This window comes from Orcinus orca, chromosome 5 (assembly GCF_937001465.1).
Source record: "Orcinus orca chromosome 5, mOrcOrc1.1, whole genome shotgun sequence".
NCBI classification, from domain to species: Eukaryota; Metazoa; Chordata; class Mammalia; order Artiodactyla; family Delphinidae; genus Orcinus; species Orcinus orca.
In genome coordinates this window covers 44,544,588-44,570,307 of record NC_064563.1, presented here as the reverse complement: position 1 = coordinate 44,570,307, position 25,720 = coordinate 44,544,588, and the positions used below count along the sequence as shown (strand labels likewise).

Here is a 25,720-nt window from a genome sequence, read left to right as displayed (position 1 = left end):
TGTATTTTATCTTTATTACATGAATTACATGCAAGTCACACGCAGTACACAGATGCTCTCCTATTTCATCACCTGAGTGTAACTACATGGGAATATTTAATAGCACTATGGGGTGAAGTGTCCCTGATATAGAACATCTGGGCTTTCTTTCCAGCCCTGTCTCTAACTGCCTTTGTGACCTCAGTTTCCTCATGAAGGGGCTGGATTTCATCATCAGGGTGTTAAGCAAACAGTAAGAATTAATTGAATGAATGAATAAGTGAATGCACTGAGAGGCTTCTTCTAGCTTAAAAACCCTTTGGAAATGTCTCTGTGTCATTTTATCACTTTCTTTCTTGGGAGATACAAAGTTGGTTCCTCTACTAGTTCAAAACCAAGGTCTATCTCCCTTAGGCAGGTTGAGTACATCGTGTTTCTCCTTTATTTCTGTAGAGCAAATGGGTTGCTCTTAACTTATTAGTCTGTATGTGTAGATATTTTGGAGATGGATCCTACACACACCTAAAATAATTTTTTTCTTTCTTCCTTTTATAGAGCTATATTTTAGTGAAAACAAACTTTAAAAAACATTAACATCTGAAATGTTTTGATTCTCTAGCAAACCATGAGATTGCATTTATTTCCTACGTTTTCCTCAATAAAGATGAAATAGCAAAATGTGGGCAAAACTCAGCCCTTAAAAGAGAGCTCCAATGACCTATTTTCTAAACCTGAAACCAGGACACTTGGCTTGACAAATACTACAGCACTTACAGAAACTAGGTGAATGCATGTTTGAAATGAAGATTACCCTGAAAAATCTGTAGGCATTGGTGAAGAAAGCAACTCTAACTGTGACAAAGGGACAGCATCTTTATCAGAGAAAAGTCACACAGAGGATGTCAGTCAGGACCTTAGCATACGGCCACACAGAATGTGCCCTGTACAGTGCCAGGAGGATTGTGAACTGCACCACAGGTCCTTGCCAGGAGGGGCCACTTGGCACCATTCGCATAGATGGCAATGTAAGTGATGCCCCCTGGAGCTGTTCAGTGCACAGCAGTACACGTAGGCTCTATTAGGACCTCCACTGATAGGAAATTTGTTCTCTGTTGACAAGATTGGAAGAGGAAGGCTGCTGTTCTTTTCCTAATCAAGTCATACCTCAGATTGGATGGCACTGACACAAATTCAACTTGTCTAAACCCTCCATCTTTTTCCAGAAGTTTTCTGTCATCAGGTGCTACTTTCCGTAAGTTCCTCGCAATGCTTGAAAATGCAAGTCTGCAAGCAACTCTGAATTTATTTTTTGAGCTTTATTGAAGGGTATAAATTACACAAAAAGACGTTTAGGAAAAGCCGGGAAAATTTGTAGACGCACTGCATGAGCTCAGGGAAGCGTTACAAGTGATGGGAACTGAAGCGCACGTGCACATTACCCGATACGGGACAAAGTGCTCAGAAACTGCGTGCCTTGTACTTTGATGTACAAGAGGAACATCCTCGCAGGATGCTCTAGGAAGTGAAAACTCTGTTCTGGTCACTTCTTGACATAACTTTGGAAGCACTCTAAGTGAAGAAGGAGGCGGTGAGGTGGGATAGGAGAGAACTCTTCCAAGAGACTTGGCTTTGCCTCTGACCAGCTCTGCATTTATGGGCAAGGTGGCCCCTGTAGCTCTTTGGGCCACTGGCCTCATCACGAAAGGAGAGTTGTATGAAATTATCAGATGCCTCCAAGGGTCAGGCAGGTGAGGTAAATGAGTGAAGTTGGCAGCAGGGACAACAGGAAGTCACAGGGTGAGCCACTGAATCACTGAACGGCACAGCACAGGGCCATCTGGGTTAAAATCCAGAACAAAAAGCAGGTTTATCCTCAGTTTACCCCTGGATCACCACTTGGACCTCTGCTCTGAGCCCTACATCCTTAGAGTTCTAAGTCTATATGAAAATGAGTTAGGGAGACCAAACATCTTGGCCTGTACAGGACAGTCCTGCCTGTTGTCTTGGCATAATTATTAATGGCACCCTCCCTCACTCTCAAAAGCGTCCCAGTTTCCATGATAAATTACAGGAGCATCCCAGGTAAGGGGAAATCATCAATGACTAAACATAAACCTTGTGGAGGAGTATTTCCTAGATCTGTCCAGACCTTCAGATGAAGGTAAGCAGGTTTGGTGGCACTGTTTATTGTAACAAAAATGGTTCAATAAAAGCATTATGTCATGAATTTTAAAAATCACAGAAAATATATGAGAGGCTATCAATTTGTGTAACGTGTTCAACTTCACTAGTAATCAGAGAAAGGCAATTTCAATCATAATGAGGTAAAATTTTGCCTGTAAAAATGTTTAAAAATTATTTAGAACTACAACACTCGGTGTCAGGATGGGTGTGATCGCAGGAACACTCATATACTGTTGGTGGGCTTACAAATTGGTTCATACAAACTTTCTGAAATACTATGTGATAATATCTTTTAAATGTCTTTACGAAGTTCATACTCCATGATCTGTTAATTCAACAAATGTTTATTGAGCACCTATTACGTGCCAGGCACTGGGAGATATAGAGGTGAAAGAGACAAATACTATTTGCCCCCAAATGGAACTTCATTGTAGGGGAGAAAAAGACATTACATAGGAAAAAAATATAGAACAATTTAGATTACAATTTATAATAAGTACCAAAAAGTAGACAGATATGACACCGAGAGGCACATGGAGGTAGTGTTGTGTGTTGCGGGAGGGTCAGGAGATGGACTGGTCAGCTGAAGAGGGAGGGAAGGGTCTTACAGGCAGAAGGAACATCTTGGACAAAGGTTTTGAGGCTGAAAAAAGCTTAGCACAATTGAGTAACTGAAAGGAAACCACTAGGTTGGAGCAAGAGAGTTCAGGGAAAGTGGCAAAATGAAAGTGGGAAGGTGAGGAGAGGTTGCCATGAAGATCTTCATCCTACCAGCTACTTAGGGGTTGTAAAAGCAGACTGACATTTTAGAAACTTTCTCCATGGTGGAGAATTGCGTGGGGAAAGGCTAGAGCAGGACAAGAGTGGATGCAGAGAGACTGATTAGGAAGCAAATATAGTGGTCCAGGAAAGAGATGGCTGTGGCTTAGGTGAGAGTTGGGGAGATGGAGTGAAATAGAAATATTAAAGATATATTTAGATTGTAGACTCAACAGGGCCTGGTGACTGAATAGATGGGGGTGGTGAGGGAGAGAGAGATGTCACTGATGGTTTCCAGGTTGTTATTGTAGGGAACTTCGTGGAAAGGTGATGTCTCTCTACTGAATTGGGCAATTAGGAGGAGGGAGTTTGGGCAGGGGAGCAGAAGGAAGGGAAATATCGACTCCTTCTTGGACATTTTCTGTTTGAGGTGGTATAAGACATACAAGTGGAGATGACATGAAGGTATTTGGATATATAGGTCTGGAGCTTAGAAGAATGATCTGGGGCTGGTGATGTAAACATGGAAGTCTCAGCACATAGATGGTATTTGAAAGCTTGGGTATAGGTGACATCCTCTGGAGACAGATAGAGTGAGAAGAGAAGGCCAAATCTCTAGCCCTGAGGAGCCCTATCATGTATAGATCTAGGAGGAAGAAGAATGTGTTTATAAGGAAGACAAGGAACACAATGGGAAGAGAGACAATAGTTACTGTTTTAAAAATGTAGCGTAAGGACACAGAAATGAGGATCTAGATTTATGCATAAAGATGCTCATCGTGGAATTTACAATAGTGAAAAATTAGCTTCAACCTAAATGTCAAAAAATGGGAAGGCATTTAAATAAATTGTGACATATTCAGTCTGTGGAATAAATGCAGTCAAATAAGATACTTCTGAAAATTATAACATTAAATGAATTAAAGAGGGTATATTATTAGACATACGTTGTGATCCACATTTTAAAAATTAAATGGTTATATGCCTAGAAAAAGATGTAGCCAAATGTTAACAGTGATTAACTCTGGATGGCAAAATTACAGGTGATTTTTTCACCTTTGTATCTATTTGTGTTTTTCAATTTCTTTACGATCATCACAAAAGAGGTGGGAATATTTTATAAAACAGAGAACAAATTATGCATATTTATTTTACTTAAAATGAATGATTCTAAATTTGTTAAAGAAGTCCATTAAGATAATTTTTCAGATGGGCTAGAATGTATATATATTCTGTGATGAATCCTTTTATAAAACAAATAATTTTATGGTTCCATAAATCACTTATTTTTAAAGTTTCTGAATATCAAATTTTCCTTTAAAATATAGATTGAGTCAGCAAACTTCTGAAAAAAGTTTGAGGTCCTAATGAATGGGAAGTAGGTGCCGGCAAACTTTTTTTGTGAATGGCTAAGTAGTAAATGTTTTTGACTTTGTGAGTCATACAGTCATGTTGAATATACTTTTTTTTTTTTTCCTAAGTAACCCTTTAAAAATGTAAAAACTTTTAGTTCTCTGGCCATACAAAACGAGATTGCAGGCTGGATGTGGCCCACAGACCACAGATTGATGACCTCTGGGGTAAAGGATGAATACATAAGAACAACACATAACTACTTTTTCATTGAAAGCTAACATAATACTGGGATTGAACCTAGGTGAATCTTCAATTATTAGAGTCCTAGAACCGGTTGGGATCTATTTTCAACAGGAAGCAGAATAAATGGAAAAGGTCTAAAAGAGCAAACATTTTTTAAAAGTTTATATATTTTTTAATGGAAAACTGATCTTATGCAAATATGTCAAGAAGTTGTTATTTTTACCTAGAAAGTAAAAGCTAAAGGAAAATTTATTTACTTGTAAAATGAAGAATCTTTTCACAATTCTATAATCTTAGATTTTTGGTACTATGAGGGGAGTGATGCTCTTATATACAAGAATCTATTCACTTGTTCAAGCCACAAACCTGGGAGCCATCTTTGTCCCTCCCCACCTGGGCCTTGCCTCCAGTCACCAGATGATGTATTTACTGCTGTTAGTACTCCAAGCAGATCCCTGTTCCTGGCCACTACACCCACCCCCCAGCTGCTGTGAATATTTGCTTATGAAGGCTCACAGCTATCCTCTACAGTGCAATTTATCCCTCCACCTTCATCAGGCCATGGATAGACCATCTGATTTGCATCCTACTTGACATTTCTCCTGTCCCATCCTGCTGCTCTCACTTCCTTACAGGTTTATCCCTTAATAAACCACCTGCACCCAAATCCCTGTCTCAGGCTCTGCTTCTAGGGAACCTGACCCAAGACACCAAATCCCAGTGAGTCTACTTTCTAAATATATTTGGCTTTCTGACCACTACATCTGCTTGGAGAAAGGATACAGGACTGGGTTATTCTTAAAATTTAATTCTAATTTCAAAAATTAGAATAAATTCAAAATTTACTGTATGATGACAGTAACTTTTATGAATACCAGGAAGTAGTTCTTATAAAATGTGCAGCAATGATCTGATAAACAAAAACACCCATAAGGATAAACAAAGAACTTGGAAGAGATTTAACTTTCAATTGACATTACTATATAGAATTATTGCTAGTATTATTTGTGCTAGTGAGTAGAAACAGCTGCATCTCCAATATTATCAATTTTACTCATTGTTTCTGATTACATTTTAAAAATTATACTAATAACCAATAGGCTATAAATAATCTTTTATTATAAGACTTTCCCATTTTATTATACTGTAACGGGTTCATTGATGCTTACTATGATGTGACTATTTGCTGACTCGGAAGAATACCTTTATTAGAATATGCATACGTATTCAATTTATCTTCTCAATTACACCTACATTAAAAACTTCAAAATCAAGTTTGTAAAAACAGGCAAGCAGTAGCACCTATATGGTTTGTGACCTCGTGCACTATTGCATCTGGTTAATGATTCATAATAACCTTCAAAAATAAGCACTGAGTAAATCATAGGGTTCTTTCTGTGCATAGCTCTCAGAGAAATGTGCACAGCAGTCCAAGGGCTGGATCTAGCAGAGTGAGAGCTGGAAGCATGATGAACACGAATCCCCTGCAATAGCCAGGCAGATGCTGTACAAAGCACAGAGTTTCCCCAATGGAAACTTAACCATTTTTCCCTCCTCCCTCTAAAGTGATTTCTCTTCACTTTTCCTATTCTGAAATAAGGAAATCAGCTACTTCTCTACTCTCTCAATGAAATACATTTTGCTTCAAGTTATTCATAGTTATTCTCAACTGATAAATCTATTATGAAGAACCAAGTTGACCATTCTTTCGTTTGATAATCACTGAAACTGAGTGTTTAGGGTTTAGGTAGCCGTTATCAGTGAATAAATTGCCCAGCAACAGAGACTAAAGTGCCTTTTTCCCCTCCTTACTTATTTCTTGGGTTCAAAAGAAAACAAAACAGAAACCTCCGAGTATGCTGTTATTTAAATAGAGGCAAGTCCACATTATTCCAGTACTATAATGAGTCTACTTCCTAGGAATTTCTTTTCACTCTCCTAAAATACCTTCAATGAATGATAGCCGTATTCCTCAACCTGAGCGTAGGGATCACCTCAAACTCCTCTCCCATTCTCAGTGGAGGACCCAGGCTCTCCCTCAGGTGGATCTGGGCACAGTGCTGGAGGGTGGTCGGGTTGGCCTGAGCTGGCAGGTAGGGCAAGGGGCAGTATCTGGGTCTAGGCTTTCTGTCCAAGTCACAGTCACTTGGCTACCACCTCCAGGATTTTGCCATACTGTATACCACCTCTACTCCTATTTACATAATATTTTTCTTTAAATCAATTGTTTTTAAATTAAATTCATTTGAAGGGGAAGCTTTATATCACTATGATAAATGGAATATAAGTATTATCTGCTAAAATAGAAGTGAAGTGTACACAAACTACGTTTTATCAATTTTAAAAATAATTTAACACCTCTGAAATTTGGATGTGTCTTAGAATCAATGGCATCTTGCAATGGTAATTGGCATCATCATATTTTAGTAGCACATAACATAATGATGTGTTTTACTTATCAGTGGTATATTAGATTTGATGAAATATAGTAAATTCTATAAAAAACAAAGTTATTAAACTTTTAAAAAGGACAAATGAAAAATATAATAAATCAACATGTATAAAATGTATGGCTGACTATAAGTTTCTGGTTGATGACAATGGAACTTTTGGATCAAAATAGCTAGAAATCCTAATTGATAACTTCAGACAAAGATGAGGATCTATATCAATGAGACAAATCTGTCAGTTTCAATATTAACCCACTAAAAAGCTGAACTCCCATGAGGATATAGTTAGACAGCTCAAAAGATATTTACTGTTTTATCTGTATTATTTAAATGTATGTATACATACTCAGCAACTTCAGGAAGTGATATTTCAACACTTCACTGAATAAAACACAGAGGTGCCTGTAGAATTCAGTGAACGGGAGTTCTTCCCTATTGGTGTGAGTCCTGGCTGTCTGTGCTTCTAATGGTTCAGTTGTTGAGGGCTTGGAACACTTATGATTATACCTGAGCATCCCACCCCTGGTTTATGAGGTCCAGGTAAGGTTGATTACCATGGCACTTACTACATTTGTCTCATCCTGAGCAATATTCTCTATGAAATTACAGGGTTTATGTGCTCATTTCCTGCTGCCAAATATATGAATGTAAATACAAGACTGTCAAAATACATTTGTTTGAGTATCACCTAAAAATTATTGTGTATCACACTTTGGGCAACACTTGTCTAGATGGAGCACCAAGTATGAAGGACTCCGTAGAGAAAGGGACAGTTGGGTTACAGCTAGAACCAGGTGGGTCAGGTAGGTTGAAGAAGGCAGTTAGGAGACAAAGCCTGAAGGGGCTTCCCAGGACCCAGAGCATTGACCCAGACCTCTAGAGAAGGCCCTTGGGTAGGGAGTTGCTACCTCAGTAAGACAACAGCATTCATTTTTCCATTCCTCTGTTCATTCAGTTACTCATTCATTGAAATACCTGTACCAGGCACTGGATTGGGCTTTGGAAAGAAAGAGTTGGAAGAGGTCAAAGAGTTCACAGTCTAGAAAGGAAAAGAAGAACATCAGTGATTACAGTTGGGTTTCAGAGTATTAGGGTGGGCGTAGTCAAAGAGTGTAATGGAAAAAAGTATTGGAGGGGGCATTTAACTCAATGTGGACAGCTCAGGGAAGTCTTCCAAAAGGAGTGATGCTTGAATTGAGTCTTGAGGTATAAACAAAAGTTGCTGAAGTCCTCCAGAGGCCAAATGACAGGAGGACATCTGAATCTCAGAGAACAGTATGGTCAAAGTTTAGAGAGGCTAAGAAAGCACGATCTGTTACCCACAAATGAGACACTTTAATATAACTGGAAAAGAGAGTGAATATTGGAGGATGGTAGAGAAAGAGGCTGGAAATGGTAGGAAAGCATGAACTGGATGTGAACGTTACTGGTCTTGAATTTGAAGTTCAGAGAGAGACCTGAAAGATTTTAAGCCAGAAATGGCTGGATTATACATGTGTTTTATGTGTTGACTGATGTTGAGAAAAAGTAAATTCTGTATCAAAACATAACCTGAAGGCCTTAGCCAAAGTGCTAGACAGTCAGCAGATAGAGATTTGCATCATGTAAAAAACCATTTAAATCAAGGGATAGGATAGTGGGCTGCTGAAAGGGTATGAAGGTGCAGACGATTAGCATTGCAGATGCGAGGTGTTGGAAGAGCCACACACCAGCACAAGGAAATCTCCCAGGTGAGAATAAGAGTTTGGAAAGAAAGGAAGGGGAGGAGCAAGTGCTAAACTTCACAATGAACGCAGAGGATTGGCTGAACTTCCAGTAGGTAACAATGACAGGGAAGGTTGGAGAATGATGGAGGCATTCCCTCTCTCTGTATCTTAAAATAATCCATTGGATCAACTTTTATTTATATATCTATATTTTTCTTTTTTAAAAAACTTTTTATTGTGGGAACACTTCAAACATTTACATAATTGAATAGTACAATGAACCCCATGTATCCATCACCCAGCTCGGCCAACTATCAACCCACGGTAATCTTGTTTTACCTGTAATCCTTCTACTAGATTATTCTGAAGCAAATCCCAGACACCATATCATTTTAAGACAATGATCTTTACTCTTAACCCAAACCTGTGTCAGAATCACAGGATATGATGAATTTGTGCTGTGGCCAATTAGAAAAACACTGAAAAGTCATACATATGTAAGCAGAGTCTATTTTCTAATAAAGAGGAATTAATAAGACAATATGAACGTGATTTTCAGTTATTTAGAGAAATGGGTAAAACAATAATTTAGAAATAATGCTAATCTGGTAAACAAAGTTACTTGCAAAACCCTACGACATGAATTAAACTAATGAGGTTAAATAGATGAGCATGAAACAAAAGAAAATTGAATTTAAAAATGTGTCAACTAAAGCATCAAGGAAGTAAGGTGTGAAATAACTGTTAGGCTGGAAAGAAAAACCTGAGAGCAGAAAGAAGCCTGGTCTGAGGGTGGCATGGGGCAACAGGTTAAGTGTAAGTTGGAATGTAGGCTAGCTCATTTTAAAAGAGATCCTGATTAATTCCTCCACTCAGTAATTACTGAGCACTTGCCACGTGCAGGGCACTGTGGTGTCTCTGGAATGTCACATGCCTTTAGTAAACCATCTTCGCTGCTTAAGGAGAAAGCAGCACGTGACCTGGGGGCAAGCAGCTGCGTACACCCGATTGTGCCTGAGCTTTATCCAGATTCTTTATTAAACACCTGGCTTCTTGAGAAATAGAGGGAACTGGAAGGGGCTCAGAGGAGTGGAACAGAAAATAATTTGATCAGAAAGATCAAAGAAACCAAATATAAGGAATTCGGCTAAGCCATGGCTCAGCAGAAAAATAAAAGAGCTATTCTAGGCATGTAAAGAGTGAAGCAAAATAAGAAATATTGAGCTGGTGCACAGAGCGTAATGGAGAGCCTCGGACAAACCCAGGGAAAGGCAGCGGCCGAGGGCAGGACAGCGCGACAGCCCAGCTGAACACACTCTGACGTCAAGCGGGCTTCTGTCCAATGGCATCCAGAGGGTGGGCATTATTTTTAACTTTTCAACTTTGGAAAAGAGCGTGTGCTGAATCAATCCTGCCCTGACAAGCAGGATGGGAAGGGAGGGGAAAAAGTATTTTCTCTCAAATGTAATTCATAGATAACTTCTAATGCTCCTCACTCCCACAGAGATTTTTCCAGTCAGCAAAAATTTTTCCGGTGAAGGCAGAGAGAGAGAGAGAGAGAGGAGAGAGAGAGAGAGGGAGAGAGATTAAATTTTCACTTAAGGTCTTAGTGGCCTTATTTTGGCAACTTTTTTTAGTTCTTGATCAGTTGCTTTCATTCAGACTCTGGGTCTTTAGTTTTGGGGAGGGAATTAAATGTCTTTTTATTTTAAAATATATCATACATACAAATCAGGGTATAAAAACATAAATGCACAGTTTAAAGAATAATAATCAAATGAACACCAGCATTTCCCACCTCTCCATTTAAAGTCAGATTATTCTGGTACCTTTGAAGCCCTCTGGGTGTCTCGCCCTAATCACATTTCTCCCTCTGTTTCTCCTTCTGATTCCTCAACATTATCCTAAAATTTAGCTTAAGCCCTTGCCTTTCCTTAAAGTTTTACAATCAGGTATGGTCGAGAGTTTAGCTAAGCTGCTCCGTGGTATTGCTGCTTCAGCATCCAATGTGTTTGGCCAAGAGGCCTGCGTGGTACTTAAACTGATGCCAGCCCCTCATGTTATCGAGCACATGCCCTAGGTAACAGCCTGCGGAGTCACAGCAAACGTGAGCTCCTGATATAACTCCTCCGGCAGCCCTGCGATAAATAGTCCCTCCCACCTCCCAGGGCCTTCCCCTTGTGCACCCCTTAGATAAGACCCCTGGGAGCCTACCAAAACCCTGCTCTTTTTGGTTTGAATAAGGTTTATTATTGTCAGTACAGCTCTGGTTGTATCATGGTCTCATGGTAGGCTTTTCTCCACTCTCAGGACAGCACTCATGAGGGCCAAAGGGACTCACTTCTTTACACAGAACAGAAAAACTAAAAATAATTGAGTGCATGACATTGGCTTCTCAAGTGGCTTAGACAAATGCATGGATGAACCATACATCGCACATCACCACACTGAAGTTGGAGATGTGCTTTGTTCTTGCTTGTGGGCAATGTTCTGGAAGAAACCCTCATTCAGTATCCCTCAGGGACACCACTGGAGAATCCACACTTCTGGGGGCAGCATCTTCCTGCCCCCCGCCCTGCGGAAGCATCCGTTCAGCAGCAGGCCTGGTACAAGGAAGAGGCACAATCAACCGTGTTTCCCTTTTCCTTTTGACCCCTTTCCTGAGGCTGGAATCACTCGTGCGTGGTCCTCCCTGATGAGGCTAAAGCTCATCAAACAGTTGGCCGCTGCCCAAAGGTTTTGACGCTGCACCGGATCTCAGTCCCCTCAAATCCAGACTCCTGGAACTGGACCAGCTTGGGTCTGTCATGCTCTGGGCCACCTCTGCTGGCAGCCTCAAAGCCCCCTCCTTTCCTCCCAGCACCATATCAGCAAGGGTTCACCATTTCTGGTGACTTGGCTAGACAGACCAGGGGGTTCATCCCTCATGGCCTTCCCTAAGTACTTTAGCGCTTCTAATTATTAGGACAGTGTGGTTATGAATTTTAAATAAGTGAAAGGATCAAAGTTTATGAAGACAAGACGTAGGCAGTTTTAAACTTTCTGATTTTTTTTTTCTCCCCGAGAACAGCTTAAAGAGGCATGAAGTCAGGAAGTAAGGGATCTGGAAATTCCTACTCAGCAATTTTATACTAGCTTTTTACAAATAGAAGACATTCCATAAAGGCTAGGTAAAACTCTAGTATTTCTAAAATCCTGTGAAATTGGCATATCTCAGTGGAGACATAGGGTATTAGAAACTGTGAGGTCTGAAAATTATTGCTATAATTTCTAAAATTGTCTCTTCTCTCTTTTTAATTCCAAGGAGTCCAGGATCTTATGGGCAGAATATATGGCTCAGCTGGCTCCTGAGCTTTGAATTGGTTCGGGCTCGTTCTTCTCTATTTTTACATCCTCCCTTTCCATTCATTCAACAACAAACATTTATTGAACATCTAGTAAGTGACTGTCAGGTATAGCGTTAAACCCTGGAGATTCAAAGAAAAGACCTGACATTGGTACCTCCCTTTGAGGGTGGGGCGTTGAAGAGCTAGTGGAGAGAGAGAGATGCAAAGAAAGAAAGAAAGAGAAGCAGTAGTGTTCTAGGTGTGCTAACAGGAGAGTTCTCAGGACCCAACGGGGGCAGCATGAGAACAGTTACTAATTCAGACAGAGAGAGAAATAGGAGTTGGGCGAGCTGAGGTTTGTTTTGCAAGAGGCTTTAGGGGAACCATGGAGACCTTGAGCTGAATTATGAATTACAGCCTCAAAGCACATCAGAGTCTGAAAGAGCTTTTGATCAACTCTATTTTGGAAGCCCAAGAAGGTGACCTTGTCCAAATCCACATGGCTACTTGGTAGCTGGGACAGGATCTGCTAATGCGAAACATTTGCTCCTTCCCTTCCAATACGTGGTCCTGGTTTCCCCCTTTGCGGTCAGCAGTGAGGTGGCCCACCTCTTGCTGGGCCACACCTGTGCCCAGAGGTGAAGGTGGAGCTTCCTCTTCCTTGGTTTTTACAGTTCAGTGAGACCACTTGCTTTTTTAATTCCTGGGAGCTTGGCTTATGTAGATTAGGTGATGGGTTTCAATCATTTGTTTTGGGGGGATGGTCCTATCCACTTTCTGTTTCTCTTCTTCAGCTTTATCTAGAAACTGGAAGGCAGGATGTCGGTGGGTGCGTACCTGGCTCCACCAGCTCTAGCTGGAGGCTGTGGTGTGTTGTTTTGCCTGCCTGCATCCAGTCCCCAGTGTTTCTCTGGTGACTACCCCACCTCCGCTCTCAGGACGCAAGGTTCTGGTGGGAAGACCCACCTCTTGACTTCCACACTCAGTGGGACCATTCGCCCATGCGCAGTGGCCTGAAACCAGCTGTCTCCTCTCTCTTCATCTCCTGCCACCCCCGCATCTCAGCCTGGGGGCCCAGAGGCTTCTCCCCCAAGATGTCTGAGAAGTGGGTTCTTCTGCAGGTGAGCTAATAGCTTCCCACATTGTTGCTTTATGGATCTCTGCATTTGCAGGGACACTCCGAGGACAGTGTAGGGGCACTTCCGTGGGGGGACAGGAAGAAGAGATGGCTATGAGGAGAGAGAGGAAGAGAGCAGCAAGGAGGATTCTCTAAAATTGTGGAAGCTGAATTGCCTTTGTTGGGGAGTAGCTGATGCACCTGAAAACTATTGGCAAGGCTTTAATGCCCGAGTAAAATTAGTACTGAGATGCCTGCAATCTCTTCAAGAGATTTTGATGTTCACTTAATGTTCCTCTTTCAGCAGAAAAAATGTGGACTTGGTCCCTCTTATTCATGTGATTAGGAGCCGGTTTCCTAAAATGATATATGTAGGCTAATTCCTATTGACCCTTCAGAGAGAGAAATCACATATTGTTATTCAAGAAGCGCATGTAATTTTCTCTCTTTTTACAAGCCCAAATCAAACAGATTACCTTCCCGAGCTACGAACAACTTGAAATGCACACAGATCCGTGAGGGTGAAGGGCAAGAGGATAAGGACTTGCATTTGAAAGGGCAAGGTCTGTAATTCGGTGCCGCAAAGATTCCCTTAAACGGCTACAGAGGAAACCAGTGGATTCCCAAACTGTAAAGTCTTTAAAGGAAAACAAACGATACCATAAGGTGTCATGAGAAATGGCATTTTATATTTATTTAAGCAGTCTTCTTCTTGAAGGTAGAAATACTTCTCAAAACCTTCACCATGACCCCCCTGCCCAGGCCACCATCGTCTCTACTCTGGATTACTGAAACAGCTGCCTGTTGAATTTCCCTGCTTTCACCCTTGTCTCTTCCAGTTCACTCTCCACTCAGTAGCCAAAATGATCTTTTAAAGATCATCTTTTAAAGCTTACAACTCTCCAAGGGCTTCTCACTCTACACAGGATAAAATTCAAACTTCTCACCCTGGCCTTAGAGATTCTTCAGGATTTCTCAACAGAGACAATATCTTCAGGACAGTATGAGCGGCACAAGTCTTCTCATGTGCCTTCATCCAAAGCAGTATAAGATGTTTAGCATCCCTGGTCCTGCCCACAAAAGCCAATAGTGCTCTGTCCTCAATTCCATATTTTGCACCCAAATTACCAGCTGCACATTTTCAAACACCACCTAGGTAGGGGAAGGAGGGTTGCATCACCCCCGGCTGAAAATCCCTACTAGCCTACTTGATCTGGCCCTTACCTACCTTCAACCTCGGGATCTTTGCATGGGTTCTTCTCTCTGCCTGGAAAAGAAGCACTCCCAGACCACCCAGTTTGGCTCCTTTTCCACATTCAAGTCTTAGCTTAAATGTCACCACCTCAGAAAGACCTTCCCTGGACCACCCCATCTAAAACAGCAATACATACACACATACACGCATACACAGAGTCACTCTCACTGTGTATACTTATCACGATACACAATTTTCTTCTTTGTTTACTTGTAGATAGTCTGTCTCCCTTCTCCAGAATGTAAGTTCCATGAGAGCAGTCTGTTTGTTGGCTGCTATATCCCCAAAGCCTGGGGGTAAATTTTTATAAATATTTGTTGATTGAATAATAGATGCCATAAAGTTATTTTTTCATTTAATCATGTACATAATACATATTAGGAAGAAGCAGAAAAGCATTATGAAACTCATTTTTTAGATAAAGCACTAAGACACTAAAAATAACAAATCTCACACTGAATATTAGTGATGGAGGGAGAAATAAAACCAGAAATGTCATTGCCTCCTTATTAAGTCACAGTGGATTCTTTCAGCATAAGGCGATCTATTAGGTCACACTGAAAGACACATAACATACAGAGACATACATAATTAATAAGTTCTCTCGTCCCCGTCACTTTAAGGCTAAATGTCCATGGTGGCTCCTACTATCTATATACTAGCTGCATTTCATTTTACTTTACAAGTTATTATACCTTTTCAAATCTAGCCTCAAAAATTTAGATTCAGGGGCTTCCCTGGTGGTGCAGTGGTTAAGAATCCACCTGCCAATGCAGGGGACACGGTTTCCATCCCTGGTCTGGGAAGATCCCACATGAACTAAGCCCGTGTGCCACAACTACTGAGCCTACGCTCTGGATCCCGGGAGCCACAACTACTGAGCCCGTGTGCCACAACTACTGAAGCCCGCGTGCCTAAAGCCCATGCTCTGCAACAAAAGAAGCCACGGCAATAAGAAGCCTGCGCACCGCAACGAAGAGTAGCTCCCGCTTGCCACAACTAGAGAAAGCCTGCGCGCAGCAACGAAGACCCAACACAGCCAAAACTAAATAAATAAAATTAATTAATTAAAAAAGAAATTTAGATTCACCCTTTAGAGAATGGGATGAAAAAGGAAATAAGTTTTACTGTTCTCTGTGGAACAAATTTGAATACCCATCTCTCATCTGATTTTAGTAGCTGACAAAATTGATTCCCGAACAAGGCATCGTGTGGGGATGGCAAATACACAGCACCTGGGTTCTCATTCTCCACTCCTGCATCTTGGCAGGTACAGCTCACCAATCCTAGTACTTCCTCTTGCTGAGCACCCATTCCACATGGGACTCTCAACACAGTGCTCCAGGCAGCAGCTACCAGTGAATTGGAGTTGACACACAAGTTAAACCTCTATTTGCCAGACCTGGAATAGTGGAAAGAGCAAATCTTTCCAGATCAGTCTGAGTTTGAACACCACATCTGCTCTTTGTCACTGGTGAGATCTTGGTTTCTCACACTCTTTCTGTTTGTCTCATAACATCAAACTTGTAGGGTTATTGGGAAAGTGCAAATAATGTCTGTAAAGTATTTAGTACCATGCTTGTTACAATCAGAATTCACTAAATAGTCGCACAGAACAGTGGTAAGGAGAAGGCTCTATTTCACACCTCCATCCCTGCCCCCAGGAACAGAGAGGAGGTATTATCTTGGTATGTAGGAGGCGGTGCAAGTTACTGGAAACACCAGAGTGAGACTGAGTGTTGGATGAGTGGTTCCCAAAGTGTGGTTCCGAGACCACCTGTGAGCTTATTACAACTTGCAAGTACTCAGGCCCCAGCACAGACCTACAGATCAGAAACACTGGGGATGGGTCCCAGCATTGTGTGTGTTAACAAGCTTTCCTGATGCACGCTCTCTCTAGTTTGGGAAGCACTGCAGTAGGGAGAGGGAAGGTGGAGGGGGAATAGATGTGATAACGTCAAGGCAGAACCATGTCTGCTCACCTGCTCATTAATCAGAGAGGAAACAAGAAGTGCTGCCCCTCGCAGAGGCTGTGACCATGAGCATGCCCCACCCTAGTGGCCGCTTCCACAGGCAGGATAGCAATTTGCTGCAACAAAGGACAGACCCAGAGCTCGCTGGGAGAAAATGGGCTTGTAGCACAAGGCATAAGGATAACTTCCCAAATGCAGCCCCAGTGCAGGTAGACAACAGATGGGACTTGAAAGGCTCCTTCCCTGAGCAGAGGTAGGTGGCCCTTGTTCTTGGTTGTTTCAAGAGCAGCTCTGACTGAAGGCAAGAAGCCGACTAGACACTTTTTCAAGCTTCCCCAGCTTGCTGAATTCATGAAAGAATCGCATCTGACAAGCTCAAGGTGCATGGGGTCAGTGGGGAGGAGGGGGCATCAAAGATGTGTCAAGAGATTCAGCTCCACCAGGATTTCTCTACTCTACCTGCTCAATCTAGACCATCGTGTTCCCCCATTCTGACTCTTTCTTCCAGTGTACCAGACACAGAAGTACCTCCCACAGGGTCAAAAATTATAAAATATTTTTAAAGAATGTAATCAATCCAAAGTCCTGTGTGACCCAGCAGATTTTAAACCTGTTTCCAAAGTTAACCCCTGCAGCACGATGTAGAACGGCCTCAGCCCCTACTTTTCTTTGCTTCCACCTAACTTGAAACTTAACTTTTATTAAAAGTTTAAGTCACACATTCTTGGACACATACTCATACTTGCAGATTGGTCTAAAGGGTGTAGACAAGGTCTATGGCCAGTGTCTTATTAGTAAAGAACAAGGACCTTATTAGAGACCATCAGGCGTTTGGATCCAACATAATTACTGAGCTCTGCACTGCCAATTCTCCTGTCTTTCCCATAACCACATACGTGGATATGTTATCATTCCCATGAGGCAGACCATAGAACTGAGGCTCAGACATGTAAAGGAACTAACCCAGGTCCCACAGCTACTTTAAGTGGCCAAGAGTGGGTCCTAAACACCAGTCTCCTGACAGAGGCGGTGTTATTCCACCACTAGAAGATTGGCTACAGGGGTGACCTACCCTTAGGTCATTGTCATTGAGTTAAAAACGACAGCTCTCAACTCCCAGCTGATGCATGTGCTGTGATATGTGCTTCCAATGGAATGTTTCTGCTGCTGAAATTTATCACCACCTTTCTAAGCTGGTGGAGAGAATGTTTTCAGTTTAAAACTGTGTCCTACACATAGCCCCATTGCAGGTATGGCAACCCTGCTCTTACAATGGCCTGAAGTGAACGATGAAAATTCTGAGAGTAGCACTAACCATGTTCTTAAAGATGGCTGTGTGAACATGTTAGGAGATTTTACAGAAAGGTAGCGATTAGTTATTATTGAACCACTGGTAAGAGGTGGCTTCCAATAACAACAAAAAAAAGTTCCTTTAAAAATGCTGTTTAAACTTGCTTTTGGATAGACCACCTTTATTGAGATTCTGAGGTGGCTTACCTTGTCTTTCACGCATATGGAATAACTATACCATGGGAAGAAAACCAACAATTCTTTGTATTTCTGAACACAAAATAGGTAGAGGTGGGTTTGCTTTAAGAAGGACTTCTGATCAATGAGCCTGGTTAATAACTAGGAATGGATTTCCAAGGCAGTTGGGCATCCTTTTTTGAAGGAGGGTGGGGAGAAGGGGGTGAATTAGCAGTGGTTCTAAAGTTGTGCTACAGAACTGGTTTCCACTCTCAAAACTCATTTCCTCCCCCAAGGAACAATATAGTTTCCTAAGTCATAAAGAAAAAGAAGGAACTGTAAAATAATATTTTTGGAGACTCTACTGGATTCTAAAGTTCCTTTAATAATTTTTCTTCTTTATTTGTTTGTTTATTTATTTTTGATCCATGACTTTGTTTTTAATTATCTTCAGCCTTAGGATCACATAATTTACAAATTTGTGCTGATGGTATATCTCATCTAATCTTTCTAACGAGTTGGCAAAAGCACCATAGCCAATCATGCATATATGGTAATGCTATAGTTGCATGTGTTTTTGAATAGCTGTTTAAAAGACAATCCTGAATCATAACTTAGTTTGACTTGGTAAAGAATTCATAAGCAAAGTTTGCTGCGATAGCTTGTGATGCTAAATTTTAAAAGCATTTGATCTTATAGATCACCTATGAAACGTGAGAAGTATTAAATATTCTTTATTTGATATTATACATAAACCACACTAAAATGCCTTTCATTAAGTAAAAGACAACATTTTAGATACAGGGAATTTTAATTTAATTGGCACAGTTAAGACCAAAAAGATAAAGTGGACATTGCCAGCTTGTCTTCAGCCCTTGCCTTTAGCAGGCTAATGAACACAACGTGAAATGCAGGTGAGTCTTACTGTTCTATGAGACAGTGAAGGGATATCCTCTGTATTTAAATATATTAATATAACCAGTTATATAAATTTAAATATAAAACCAATTTCCTGTAGGTTTTGAGATGGCGTTCACCATCTCTATGAAGAGTTGAACAAGTCCAATCATATCTTTAGAAGGGGAAAATAGGGATAGTACTTCCTGAGCTGGAATTAGTGTCAAAATTCAAAAAGCTGATCATATTAATTTAACTAGGAGTCAATCTATATAAATCAGGGCCGTCCAAAAGAAATATCCTACCAGCCATTCATGATTGGAATTCTGGTGTATGAGGCTGATTTAAATACGGTACACATAAAACAAAAGCCATGAGACACTTCTGTTTTGTAATAAGACAATGGCCAACTATTACTCATTAGAAGCTTTTTTGAGATAAGCTATCAAGTCAGCCCCTTCTAATGCCTGTGAAAATCATTTTTGTTCCAGGGATGTACTTCTTGGGATTCTCCATATACCCCATCAGTGTCTCCTCTCCCCAAGAGATGCCTTTGTTCTTGCTGGCATCTGTGTAAGAAAATCCAGGGGCCTGACCTGTCTTTTGCCAAACAGACCATGGAGATTTGGCCCAGTCTTGTGCTTGCCTCTCTTTTCCATGGTATGGCACTAGGCCCGCTTCTGAACTAAAATCTTCTTGCCCTTCTCAACATCACCCATTTTTATTTTTTATTTATTTATTTTTAAAAAATAAATTTATTTATTTATTTATTGTATTCATTTATTTTTGGCTGCGTTGGGTCTTCGTTGCTGTGTGCGGGCTTTCTCTAGTTGCGGCGAGCAGGGGCTACTCTTTGTTGTGGTGTGCAGGCTTCTCACTGCCGTGGCTCCTTTTGTTGCGGGGCACGGAATCTAGGCGTGCGGGCTTCAGTAGTTGTGGCATGCGGGCTTCAGTAGTTGTGGCATGCGGGCTTCAGCAGTTGTGGCTAGCAGGCTCCAGAGCACAGGCTCAGTAGTTGTGGCCCACGGGCTTCGTTGCTACGCGGCATGTGGGATCTTCCCGGGCCAGGGCTTGAACCCGTGTCCCCTGCATTTGTAGGCAGATTCTTAACCACTATGCCACCAGGGAAATCCCAAAATCACCCATTTTTAGACCGTCCATTTTTCATGCAAGATACAAAGGTTCCTGCTTGGGAGCAGGACATCCTGCTCTCCAAGTCCAAGGACCCGCAGGCCTGAGCCTGTGTACTGGTAGGTTCCTCTAATTCTAATGACATTGTTAATTATTTACTCTCTTTACAAATAAGGAAACCGAGGTTCAGACTGGCTGTGTAACTTGTCTAAGGTTATGGAATAAATGAAGGGACTGGAAATTTAACCCAGATTTGCTCAATTCCAGCTCCAATGGATCTTTCCACTTCGTTGGAAAGTCCCTCCCAACAATGCACGGTTTACTGGTGAGGAATCCGAGGCACAGATAAAATAAATAGCTCAAGAGATGCTGTGCAGTCAGTATGTGATTGAGGGTCACCATGTGAAATGTTCAGGAAGCCACGTCTTTTTTCCTTTTAAACACTTTGATTTAGCTTATGAAAGGTCACAGTCTGTTACTTTTAGAGATTTTCCGGCTTTGGGGATTGGATTTTATTTTTCTTGGCAGCGTTCATATTTGAAAGCAGTATATTTGACACCGCTTTCTGGATTTAACTTGAAACAAAGGAAGCAACATTATACCCACGCACCCTGTTCCCTTCCAAATCATGAACTCAAAAGTTAACTTTCTGCTCAGGACATCAGCGTTTCTGAATGGGTAAGGCCCAAGTAGAGCCCTTTGCTGTTTTTAGAGTCAAGAACAGATCTTCCTATTCAGCAAGCTATAATCCCCACTTGGCCCAGCCATCAGAAGTGAGAAAAGGGGAACCCTTGCACTAACAAATCCCTGTTGATAAAACAAATCTTTTTTCATGAACATTCTGTCTTTAGAAAACAAGTAGATAGAGCACTTGTTAGTTAATAATAAAACGAATTCTTCAGTGACTACCCAGATGAATGAATATTTTTGAAAGGCATGGGGTATGTAAGGAATTTTAATCCAGCCTCCGTGTTCACTCCCCACACAACAACTGTAGAGAAACCACTGGCCTCTGAATGATGAATGGCCCCAGACTCAACCAGGAGGGAAAACAAGCCCAGTCCTACAATGTGGCATCTCTCTTTTTAAATTCTTGGGTGGACTTCTCTTTTGGTTGTAGCTGATGAGTGGGCTCAGTTAAAGGGCTTTGCTAGCTCATCTTTAGCCTTTAAAAAGTTCTATTCGTTAATTCCAAATTAATATTTTAGGAGGCTCCAGGCCACAGGCTAAAAGAAGTCAGGAAACTGAATTAGTAAATGACAGAGCAGTAATCAGCTTAAATGAGACTTCTTCCAGTTCTTTGCTTGTGGATGACACAGAATTTCTGAGCTTAGAAAAATCTCTTTTCTCTGCAGGCGGTACTGTGGGGATACCAGAGATGCGGTTCCACGATCATAGTCTTATCCATTTATTTTAGTCTTCTACCACAATACTCCACGCAGGCATCCCCACCCTCACCCTGTGCTCTGTGCTGTCAAACCCTACTTGCTAATCAGCCAGGTTGAACGAAGGGTTAAGGCTGCAGCCTTCCATTCCAGTAGATGCTGCAAACAGACGCATTCACTTTCTCTTCTGCACTCAGCCCTGTAGCTCTGCAAAGCCTTCAGCATTTGCAGAAGCATTATTTCCTCCCACCTATGTCTGGTTTAAACTTGCAGCTGACCAGGTTCTATAGCTCAGAATTCCAGACTTAGCCCTGTGGGGTCTTACCTAGCATCTGTCCCTCTTCCGCTGCTGAATTTGTTTCCCCTGCCCTGTCCTGAAAAGCCTCAGGGCCTCTTGTAACCTGGATGCTTCCGCCCCACTGGAAGTTAGAAGCATCCTCACTGGCTGCATCGCTGCACATTTCCCTAGTAACCTTGTTTTTTCCCTTCAACTCAAACTTCTCCCAACAACACCATCTCTACTGACCCTGAATTTCTCTAGCCCTCTGTAACAGCATTTCCAACCAGCCACGCCAGGAGAGAGACTGCAGAGGGCAAATTGGGGAAAGAAGGTTTGGGAACTCACCTGCACAGCTGCGAGGCTCAGATACAGGATGGGGCTGCCCGCAAACTTCCCAGGGACCATCTGCAGCCAAGTCTCTTGGCCTTAAAGCGACAGGGCACTTTTCACCATATAAGGAAGACAGTTTCACTTGTCTGCTTGGGGACCTGTTTGGGCAAAGCATCTCCTTCTCTGGACATTGCAGAGGCTTAAGCCTTCTGGGGGCATCTGGTACCTGTCAGTCTGAGAGGATCTGTACATAGTAGGCAGTTTGATAACTGCTGGATAAGGCGCAACAATGGTGTTTGTCAGGCCATTTTCAAAGACCGGAAAACCCTTTATACGGGGCTTGCCCCCTACGGAAAGGGTTTACAGTGATTGGGAAGTCTTCCTCAATGATAAGAAAAGGCTCTGCTTCTATTTCAGGTTTGGCTTCCTGGAAATCAGTGAGCTTGCTCATCTCAAAGAGGAGAGGCAGTTGGACCCCCTTCCTTGGACATTGAGACAAAAGAGAGAGGACAGCGGAGTGGTGGTGGGAGATTTTGGTTGTTCCAGACACGTTAGCACTGCTCCCTAAAAACAGGCGAGATAGAGATGATTTTGTTATTTCAGCTAGCAGAGGCCCTTCCTAAACAGACACACACACCCCCAGTTCTCCACCAAAGTCATCTCCACTCCTAAGCACCCTTTTGGACCCCTTGGCTAAAGCCCACAGTTGAAGTCTGAGGAGTGCTTTTATCTTAACTGGCAGGGATAAGAATGTGTTTTAGCAAGAGCAAACAGTTTCTGTGCATGATTTCAAATGCAGGTCTGGCCTGTTGGTTTGAGGTGTATTGAAAGCAATTATAAAATGTTAGATTCTGAGAAAAAAAGTGGAGCTCAATTTAGTTATCACTTGGATGGTCACACACTTTTCTCTTTTTTTTTCCCTTTGTATATTTAATCAATGAACTAATTTTTTATTGAAGTATAGCTTATTTACAATGTTGTGTTAGTTTTCGGTGTACAACACAGAGATTCAGATATATATATATATCTATATATATATTCTTTTTCAGATTCTTTTCCCTTATAGGTTATTACAAAATATTGAGTAGAGTCCCCTGTGCTATATAGTAGGTCCTTGTTGGTTATCTGTTTTATATATAGTAGTGAGTATATGTTAATCCCATCTTCCTAATTTATCATACCCCACCCCTTCCCCTTTGGTAACCGTAAGTTTGTTTTCTATGTCTGTGGGTCTATTTCTGTTTTGTAGACAAGTTCATCTGTATCATTGCCCCTCTCTCCCACACGCACTTTTTTCTTCACCAGAAACTGAATATTATCTCTTTATTGCCAGCTGACTATGCCTAATATTTGGTGTCTGTACCACAGATTTTGGATGAAAAAAAAAGTAATTTGGCCCCTGATTCTATAGTCTCATACTACCTTCATATCTTACCTTCTTACATAGATTTTGACTCTTTAAGGACAAAGGCCACTTCATAGCCTTTCATACTCTGCTTAACACCTAGCATGGAACAAGCATAGAGCAGACTGGGAAATACTTATTGGATTAAATCAGTTGAATGGAACCCAGGCTCTTTGTATAAGGTCTACCTACCCAGTTTTATGAATAAAATGGGGTTTTACTAAATTACTGTTATAAATAAAGCCATGATTTCCCTTCCTGATCATCTCTTTTATATCAACTAGTATTTGTTTTCCATGCCATCACATTTTCTTCAAGGGCAAAAGTTCAAGGAATTTCTTTAAAAGTAATCACTGTGATAAATTCTTTGACCCAGCAATCTGATTCCTAGAAATTTAATCTGAGGAAATAATTATACAGAAGCAAAACATCTGATAAGTAGAGATGTTCATTGCACTGCTGTCTGTAATAGCAAAAGCAAGAGATGACTTGAAGGCTCAAAAGTCATTTATACATCAATAATAATAGTTCACATTTATTGACTGCTCACCACGTACCAGGCACCATTCTAAGCACTTTATGCAAATGAATTCATTTAATCATGACAAACCGGTGTGGTTGGAATTGTCATCAACCTCATTTTAAAGACCAGGAAACTAAGGCACAGAGGTTGCTAAACTTACATTTGAACTGGGGTATTTTGGCACTAGCACTTAGACTAGCACCATCCTATGTTCTCATCACGAGCATTATAATGGGCACTGGAATAGACAGAGTAATAAAATTAATCAAATGGCCTTCATGCAGCCATTAAAAATAATAATTATGGGGCTTCCCTGGTGGCGCAGTGGTTGAGAGTCCGCCTGCCGGTGCAGGGGATACGGGTTCGTGCCCCGGTCCGGGAGGATCCCACGTGCCGCGGAGCGGCTGGGCCCGTGAGCCATGGCCGCTGGGCCTGCGCGTCCGGAGCCTGTGCTCTGCGGCGGGAGAGGCCACAGCGGTGAGAGGCCCGCGTACCGCAAAAAAAAAAATAATAATAATAATAATAATAATAATAATTATGAAAGCTCTATACAAACATGGAACCATGCTTGTGATATAAAGCTGACTGAGAGAAACAAGATAAAATACCCATGATTGTAACTAGCTAACTATCTATAAGAAATGGAAGGCCATATGCAAAACTGAAAATAGCTGTATAGTTCCTAGTGATGGACTACGACATGATTTCCCTAAGACTGTCTTAAATGTTATTTACCATTTTCATTTTTAAATTACTAAAAATTAATTCTTGCTACAAAAACACTGACCTTGGCATTCTTTTGGCTCTTAGCTTGTCTAAATGACGCTATCAGCCTAGATTAGTGAGTGTCAAGAGGTTCTCTTGATGGTGCCATTATCCCAGGGGAGCTCTCTGCCGGCTGAGTGACTCACTGCACCTGGGGGTGGGGCCTGCATGAGTCACACGCCACACACCTGCGCTACCATTCAGTCGCCCTTGAACTGACTGTACGTCAAAGTGATATCCTACAATGTCCACTTTCACTGAATACCTTATGATTTGTGGATCTCGTAAGGATAAAGCATTATGTGATACTGATGGTCAGGAAAGATGTCTCACAAACATGCTTCCTTATGTGGGAAGACTTTCAGCGAGAGATTCTCTGATGATGTTTATCAGTAAACAAACAGATATGTCTCAGAAGATGGGCCTATTTTAGGAATAAAGAGGGAAACTTTGGTGTACATTAACTAGCAGTTAAAAAATTATATGTATTGCTTAAAGCGGTTGAGGCTTGTATGAAGTGAATATATTTATACCTTATAAGGTATTGCAAAATCAAAGAAGTTAAGCTGTAAAAAGCAAACTGAAAACTTGCATCAGGAGGCATTAATATTTTTGTAGCTTTTGACTCAGTAATCAAATTTTCTTTCCCAAAATTATTTCAGAGAATTTCTCTCATGGGAGAAGGGAAAAGAAAGGGAGAGGAGACCATGTGATTCCAAATGAATGTGTAAATACATCAAGACTTAATAAAATGCTTAAAGGAAAGTAATAGATTTTTTTCCTAATACAATGTTAATAATGTAAACTAAAATTTATCTAGTAAAGATGTAGATTGATCAAACTTATTTAATATTCTTTTTAACTAAATACAAATCAAGTAATAGTATATTACCCATTTTGGAAAGGAAAAAATGAGTATAACAAAAACCAAACAAAATAAACAGGTTGAGTAGAGTGGTTATTAATCCTCTTGTGGTCACAAATCCTTTGCATATGATGGTGAGAAGCATCAGTAAAGATATATCATTTTACGTGTGTTATTTTTATGTTCAAGCTTAAGGTTAAGCTTATTCTTAGGAATGTCAAAGTTTTTTTTGCAATTTACATTTGTTTTACAGTTTTATAAACTGTCTTTCCAAAAATCCATGGACGCCGATTGTAAAAAGTGAAAAGGGAAAGTTCCCTCTAG

At 41.1% G+C, this 25,720-nt stretch overlaps 1 protein-coding gene and 1 pseudogene across 2 annotated transcripts in view; both read right to left on the bottom strand.

Annotated features, from left to right (window-relative positions):
* Positions 1-25,720, bottom strand: part of SCHIP1 (schwannomin interacting protein 1) — a 575,059-nt gene that overhangs the window by 132,323 nt on the left and 417,016 nt on the right. The gene's annotated exons all lie outside the window — the stretch shown is intronic.
* Positions 19,126-19,431, bottom strand: LOC101278847 (cytochrome c-like; annotated as a pseudogene).